Raw genomic sequence first — 7,500 nt, forward strand, 5'->3', positions numbered from 1 at the left:
CTCTCCCCTTCTCCCTCTCTCTGTCTCCATCTCGCCCAATCTCCATCTCTCCGCTTCTCCCTCTCTCTGTCTCCATCTCTCCCCTTCTCCATCTCTCCCCTTCTCCCTCTCTCTGTCTCCATCGCTCCCCTTCTCCATCTCTTCCCTCTCCCTCTCCCCTCCTCCCTCTCGCTGTCTCCCCTTATTATGTCTCCTCTCTCCCCTTCTCCCTGTCCCTCTCTCCCTTCTCCCTCTCTCTGTCTCCATCTCGCCCAATCTCCATCTCTCCGCTTCTCCCTCTCTCTGTCTCCATCTCTCCCCTTCTCCATCTCTCCCCTTCTCCCTCTCTCTGTCTCCATCTCTCCCCTTCTCCATCTCTTCCCTTCTCCCTCTCCCCTTCTCCCTCTCGCTGTCTCCCTTATTATGTCTCCCTCTCTCCCCTTCTCCCTGTCTCCCTCTCTCCCCTTCTCCCTCTCTCTGTCTCCATCTCACCCAATCTCCATCTCTCCCCTTCTCCCTCTCTCTGTCTCCATCTCTCCCCTTCTCCATCTCTTCCCTTCTCCCTCTCTCCCCATCTCCCTCTCTCTGTCTCCATCTCTCCCCTTCTCCCTCTCTCTGTCTCCATCTCTCCCCTTCTCCCTCTCTCCCCTTCTCCCTCTCTCTTTCTCCCTCTCTCCCCTTCTCCCTCTCTCTGTCTCCATCCCCCCCTTCTCCCTCTCTGTCTCCCTCTCTCCCCTCTCCCTCTCTCTGTCTCCCTCTTTCTGTCTCCCTCTCTCTCCTTCTCCCTCTGGCTCCCTCTCTCTGTCTCCCTCTCTCTGTCTCCCTCTCTCTGTCTCCCTCTTTCTGTCTCCATCTCTCTCCTTCTCCCTCTGTCTCCCTCCCTCTGTCTACCTCTCTCGTTCTCCCGCTCTCCCCTTCTCCCTCTCTCTTTTCTGCTTGTTCCTTCCTCCATCTCTTTCTTCTCACCCTGACTATCTCTCTCTTTCTCCACCCCCCTCTCCTTTCCCTGTCTAGCTCTCTCTCTCCAGCTCGCTCGTCCTATCTCTCTATATACACCTCTCTCTTTTAACTCCTTCCATCTCTCTCTCTCTCTCTCTCTCTCTCTCTCTCTCTCTCTCTCTCTCTCTCTCTCTCTCTCTCTCCCCCATTGACTTTCCCTATCTACCCCCCCTCTCTGTCTCTGTTTTGTCTCTCTCACATTTTCTCTCTCTTTCTCTCTGTGTCAGTGCTGCTGCCTGTCTCTTAGCAACAACTGTACACCCGTTAGTGCTTTTCCACACACATCCATGGAGACACGCACAATCACACAGACACGCACACAGACACGCACACAAACACACACACAAACACTCAGATGCACACACACATACACACATACGCAGTATCTGGATCTCTCCTCAGAGTGTTTGTGACGTAGAGGCAGATGTAGAGTGATTACATATACCATAACTACAACTGTTAACTCCTCCCACATGGATGAATGAATATCTCTACAGTCTAGCTCATTAACTTCAGACTTCTATTCAATCCAATTAGTGGTCATGTGTGGCTCAGTTGGTAGAGCCTGGCGCTTGCAACACCTAGGGCTGTGGGTTCGATTCCCGCTGGGGCCACCCATACACACAAATGTATGCACACATGACTGCAAGTTGCTTTGGATAAACGCGTCTGCTACATGCCATATATATTATGACACATCCTTACTCATGGAAGGCCTGATTCATGATTCATTATTCTCTAGTCATCTCCTCCTAGTGTCTGAAATTAGAGATCTGATGCTCTGTCTCTCTCAGACTGACAGTCAACAAGTTGTTTCCTAACCCTGTCTTGGGGACCCCCAGCCGTGGCACACCTGTCTCATCTGATCAAGAGCTTCAAACAATGTTCAAGCGACGTTCACACCACCTGAACTCATCTGAGCTGGTGTGAATGTGTGTGAATGTGTGTGTGTGCGTGCACATGAATGTGTATGCATGATTGTGTGTGCAAGTGTGCGCTCTTGTGCGTGTGTAATTTAAACGTGTGTCCTGAGGTTAGGCTCCTTCCTGTCTCTGGTCGGATATAACCTTAATTAATGAATACTGTTAATTAGAGAGAGAGAGGGAGAGGGAGGGACACCGACAGAGAAAGAGAGAGAGAGATAGAGAGAGGGAGAAGGAGGGACACTGACAGAGAGAGAGAGAGAGATAGAGAGAGGGAGAGGGAGGGACACTGACAGAGAGAGAGAGAGAGAGGGAGGGGGAGGGACACCGACAGAGAAAGAGAGAGAGAGAGAGAGGGAGAGGGAGGGACACCGACAGAGAAAGAGAGAGAGAGAGAGAGAGAGAGGGAGGGGGAGGGACACCGACAGAGAAAGAGAGAGAGATAGAGAGAGAGAGGGAAGAAGGGAGAGAGAGACAGGGAGAGAGGGAGACAGGTAGAGAGAGACAGTGAGTGAGAGACAGGGAGAGAGAGACAGTGAGAGAGAGACGGGGAGAGAGAGACAGGGAGAGAGAGAGACAGTGAGATAGAGACAGGGAGAGAGCGAGACAGGGAGAGGGAGAGGGAGACAGGGAGAGAGAGAGACAGGGAGAGAGAGACAGGGAGAGAGACAATGAGAGAGGGGGCCAGGGAGAGAGAGAGGGAGAGAGAGAGAGATAGAGACAGGGAAAGAGAGACAGGGAAAGAGAGACAGGGAAAGAGAGACAGGGAGAGACAGAGAGAGAGAGAGAGAGAGAGAGAGAGAGAGAGAGACAATCAGAGAGAGACAGGGAGAGAGAGAGAGAGAGAGAGAGAGAGGGAGACAGGGAGAGGGATACAGGGAGAGGGATACAGGGAGAGAGAGACAGTGAGAGAGAGACAGTGAGAGAGAGACAATGGGAGAGGGAGACAGGGATGGGGAGACAGGTAGAGGGAGACAGGGAGAGGAGGACGGGGAGAGAGAGAGACAGTGAGAGAGAGTGGGGAGAGAGAGACAATGAGAGAGGGATACAGGGAGAGGGAGACGGAGAGAGAGACAGGGAGGGAGAGACAGGGAGAGGGATACAGGGAGAGAGAGACAGTGAGAGAGAGACAGTGAGAGAGAGACAATGAGAGAGGGAGACAGGGATGGGGAAACAGGTAGAGAGAGACAGTGAGAGGGAGATGGGGAGAGAGAGACAGTGAGAGAGAGACAGTGAGAGAGCATGGGGAGAGAGAGACAATGAGAGAGGGATACAGGGAGAGGGAGACAGGGAGAGAGAGACAGGGAGGGAGAGACAGGGAGAGAGACAGGGAGAGAGAGACAAGGAGGGAGAGAAAGAGAGGGAGAGAGACAGAGAGAGACAGGGAGAGAGAGACAGGAAGAGAGAGACAATGAGAGAGAGACAGTGAGAGAGAGTGGGGAGAGGGATACAGGGAGAGGGAGACAGGGAGAGGGAGACAGGGAGAGAGAGACAGTGAGAGAGAGACAATGAGAGAGGAAGACAGGGATGGGGAGACAGGTAGAGAGAGACAGGGAGAGAGAGACAGTGAGAGAGAGACAGTGAGAGAGAGGGGGGAGAGAAAGACAATGAGAGAGGGATACAGGGAGAGGGAGACAGGGAGAGAGAGACAGGGAGGGAGAGAAAGAGAGGGAGAGAGACAGAGAGAGACAGGGAGAGAGAGACAGGGAGAGAGAGACAATGAGAGAGGGAGACAGGGAGAGAGAGACAGGGATAGGGATACAGGGAGAGGGAGACAGGGAGAGGGAGACAGGGAGAGAGAGACAAGGAGAGAGACAGGAAGAGAGACAGGGAGAGAGAGACAGGGAAGGAGAGAAAGAGTGGGAGAGAGACAATCAGAGAGAGACAGGGAGAGAGAGACAGGGATAGAGAGACTGGGAGAGAGAGATGGAGAGAGAGCCAGGGAGAGAGAGACAGGGAGAGAGAGACAGGGAGGGAAAGATAGGGAGAGAGAGACAATCAGAGAGAGACAGGTAGAGAGAGACAGTGAGACAGGCAGAGGGAGACAGGGAGAGAGAGACAGGGAGGCAGAGACAATGAGAGAGGGAGACAGGGAGAAGAGACAGGAAGAGAGAGACAGTGAGAGAGGAAGACAGGGAGAGAGAGACAATGAGAGAGAGACAGTGAGAGAAAGACAGTGAGAGAGAGACAGGGAGAGAGAGAGACAGTGAGAGATAGACAGAGAGAGACAGGTAGAGGGAGACAGGGAGAGAGAGACAGGGAGAGAGGGAGAGAGAGAGAGTGAGAGCGAGAGAGGGAGACAGGGAGAGGGAGACAGGGTGAGAGAGACAGTGAGAGAGGGACACAGGGAGAAGAGACAGGGAGAGAGAGAGAGTGAGAGAGGGAGACAGGGAGAGAGACATTGAGAGAGGGAGACAGGGAGATAGAGACAGGGAGAGAGAGACGGAGAGAGAGAGAGACTGGGAGAGAGAGACAATGAGAGAGGGAGACAGGAAGAGAGAGACAGGGAGAGGGAGACAGGGCGAGAGAGACAGTGAGAGAGGGAGAAAGTGAGAAGACAGGGAGAGAGAGAAATAGAGAGAGAGAGGGAAGAAGGGAGAGAGAGACAGGGAGAGAGAGACAGTGAGAGAGAGACAGGGAGAGGGAGACGGGGAGAGAGAGACAGTGAGAGAGGGAGACAGGGAGAGAGAGCCAGTGAGAGAGGTAGGGATAGAGAGACCGAGAGAGGGACACTGGGAGAGAGAGACAGGGAGAGAGAGACAATGAGAGAGGGAGACAGGGAGAGAGAGACAGGGAGAGGGATACAGGGAGAGGGATACAGGGAGAGGGAGAGAGAGACAGTGAGAGAGGGAGACAGGGAGAAGAGACAGGGATGGGGAGACAGGGTGAGAGAGACAATGAGAGAGGGAGACAGGGAGATAGAGATGGAGAGAGAGGGAGAGATGGGGAGAAAGACAATGACAGAGGGAGACAGGGAGAGAGAGACAGTGAGAGAGGGACAGGGAGAGAGAGACGGAGAGAGACAGATGGGGAGAGAGAGACAATGAGAGAGGGAGACAGGGAGAGAGAGACAGTGAGACAGAGACAGGGAGAGGGAGACGGGGAGAGAGAGACAGTGAGAGAGGGAGACAGGGAGAGAGAGACAGTGAGAGAGACAGGGATAGAGAGACCGAGAGAGGGACACTGGGAGAGAGAGACAGGGGAGAGAGACAATGAGAGAGGGAGACAGGGAGAGAGAGACAGGGAGAGGGATACAGTGAGAGGGAGAGAGTGACAGTGAGAGAAGGAGACAGGGACAAGAGACAGGGAGAGGGAGACAGGGCGAGAGAGACAATGAGAGAGGGAGACAGGGAGATAGAGACGGAGAGAGAGAGAGACGGGAGAGAGAGACTATGACAGAGGGAGACAGGGAGAGAGAGACAGTGAGAGAGGGACAGGGAGAGAGAGACGGAGAGAGAGAGACGGGGAGAGAGAGACATTGAGAGAGGGAGACAGGGAGAGAGAGACAGGGAGAGGGATACAGGGAGCGAGAGACAGTGAGAGAGAGACAATGAGAGAGGGAGACAGGGATGGGGAGACAGGTAGAGAGAGACAGTGAGAGAGAGACACGGAGAGGGAGACGGGGAGAGAGAGACAGTGAGAGAGAGAGAGTGAGAGAGAGAGACAATGAGAGAGGGATACAGGGAGAGAGAGACCGGGAGAGAGAGACAGGGAAAGAGAGACTGGGAGAGAGAGACAATGAGAGAGGGAGACAAGGAGAGAGAGACAGGGAGAGGGATACAGAGAGAGGGAGACAGGAAGAGAGAGACAGGGAGAGAGACAGGGAGAGCGAGACAGGGAGAGAGAGACAGGGAGGGAGAGAAAGAGAGGGTGAGAGACAATCAGAGAGAGATAGGGAGAGAGAGACAGGGAGAGCGAGAGAGCCGGAGAGAGAGAGACAGGGAGAGAGAGACAGGGAGAGAGAGACAGGGAGGGAAAGATAGGGAGACAGGGAGAGAGGGACAGGGGGAGAGAGACAGGGAGGGAGAGAGAGAGAGAGACAATCAGAGAGAGACAGGGAGAGAGAGACAGGGAGAGAGAGACAGTGAGACAGGGAGAGGGAGACAGGGAGAGAGAGACAGGGAGAGAGGGAGACAGTGAGAGAGGGAGACAGGGAGAAGAGACAGGGAGAGAGAGACAATGAGAGAGAGACAGTGAGAGAAAGACAGTGAGAGAGAGACAGGGAGAGAGAGAGACAGTGAGAGAGAGACAGTGAGAGAGAGACAGGTAGAGGGAGACAGGGAGAGAGAGACAGGGAGAGAGGGAGAGCGAGAGAGGGAGACAGGGAGAGGGAGACAGGGTGAGAGAAAGACAGTGAGAGAGGGACACAGGGAGAGAAAGACAGTGAGAGAGGGAGACAGGGAGAGAGAGAGAGACAGGGAGAGAGAGACAATGAGGGAGGGAGAAAGTGAGAAGACAGGGAGAGAGAGAAATAGAGAGAGAGAGGGAAGAAGGGAGAGAGAGACAGTGAGAGAGAGACAGGGAGAGAGAGACAATAAGAGAGGGAGACAGGGAGAGGGAGCCAGGGAGAGAGAGACAGGGAGAGAGAGACGGAGAGAGAGAGACGGAGAGAGAGAGACAATGAGAGAGAGAGAGACAGTGAGAGAGAGACAGGGAGGTTGAGATAGAGAGAGACAATCAGAGAGAGACAGGGAGAGAGAGATAGTGATAGAGAGGGAGAGGGAGACAGGGAGAGAGAGACAGGGAGAGGGAGACAGGGGGAGAGACAGAGTGAGAGAGACACAGAGAGGGAGACAGGGAGAGAGAGATGGGGAGAGGGAGCCAGGGAGAGAGAGACAGGGAGAGAGAGACAGGGAGGGGGAGAAAGAGAGAGAGAGAGAGAGCGAGAGAGACAATCAGAGAGAGACAGGGAGAGAGAGACGGAGAGAGAGACGGAGAGAGAGACAGGGAGAGAGAGACAGGGAGAGGGAGACGGGAGAGAGAGGGAGAGGGAGACAGGGAGAGAGAGACAGGGAGAGAGAGGGAGAGGAAGACAGGGAGAGGGAGACAGGGAGAGAGAGACAGTGAGGGAGAGGGAGACAGGGAGACAGAGACCGGGAGAGAGAGGGAGACAGGGAGAGAGAGGGAGATGGGGAGGGAGATACAGGGAGAGATATACAGGGAGAGAGATACAGGAGGAGAGAGACAGGGAGAGAGAGAGAGAATGACACAGAGGGCATTGAAAGGCGAGAAAGATGGATGGTCTATAGGTGTTATTGTTGTGTGTGTGTGTGTGTCTTCGCGAGGATGTGTGGACACACATTAAGCACAGGAATGTAGAGGTTGCTCCTTGTATTCAACCCCAAACTCCACCCTCCTCCCTCTCTGACCACCCCCCTCCCCGCTCTTTCTCTCTCTCTCTCTCTCTCTCTCTCTCTCTCTCTCTCTCTCTCTCTCTCTCTCTCTCTCTCTCTCTCTCTCTCTCTCTCTCTCTCTCTCTTTAGTGGCTCTGTTTCTTCACTCTCTCACCCTCTCTCTACCACTCCCTCTCTGTTTAATTGTTCTCTCTCTCTCCCTCGCTCTCTCTCCCTCACTCTCTCTCCCTCGATCGCTCTCTCTC

Source organism: Coregonus clupeaformis, chromosome 8 (genome assembly GCF_020615455.1).
Source record: "Coregonus clupeaformis isolate EN_2021a chromosome 8, ASM2061545v1, whole genome shotgun sequence".
Classification (NCBI taxonomy): domain Eukaryota; kingdom Metazoa; phylum Chordata; class Actinopteri; order Salmoniformes; family Salmonidae; genus Coregonus; species Coregonus clupeaformis.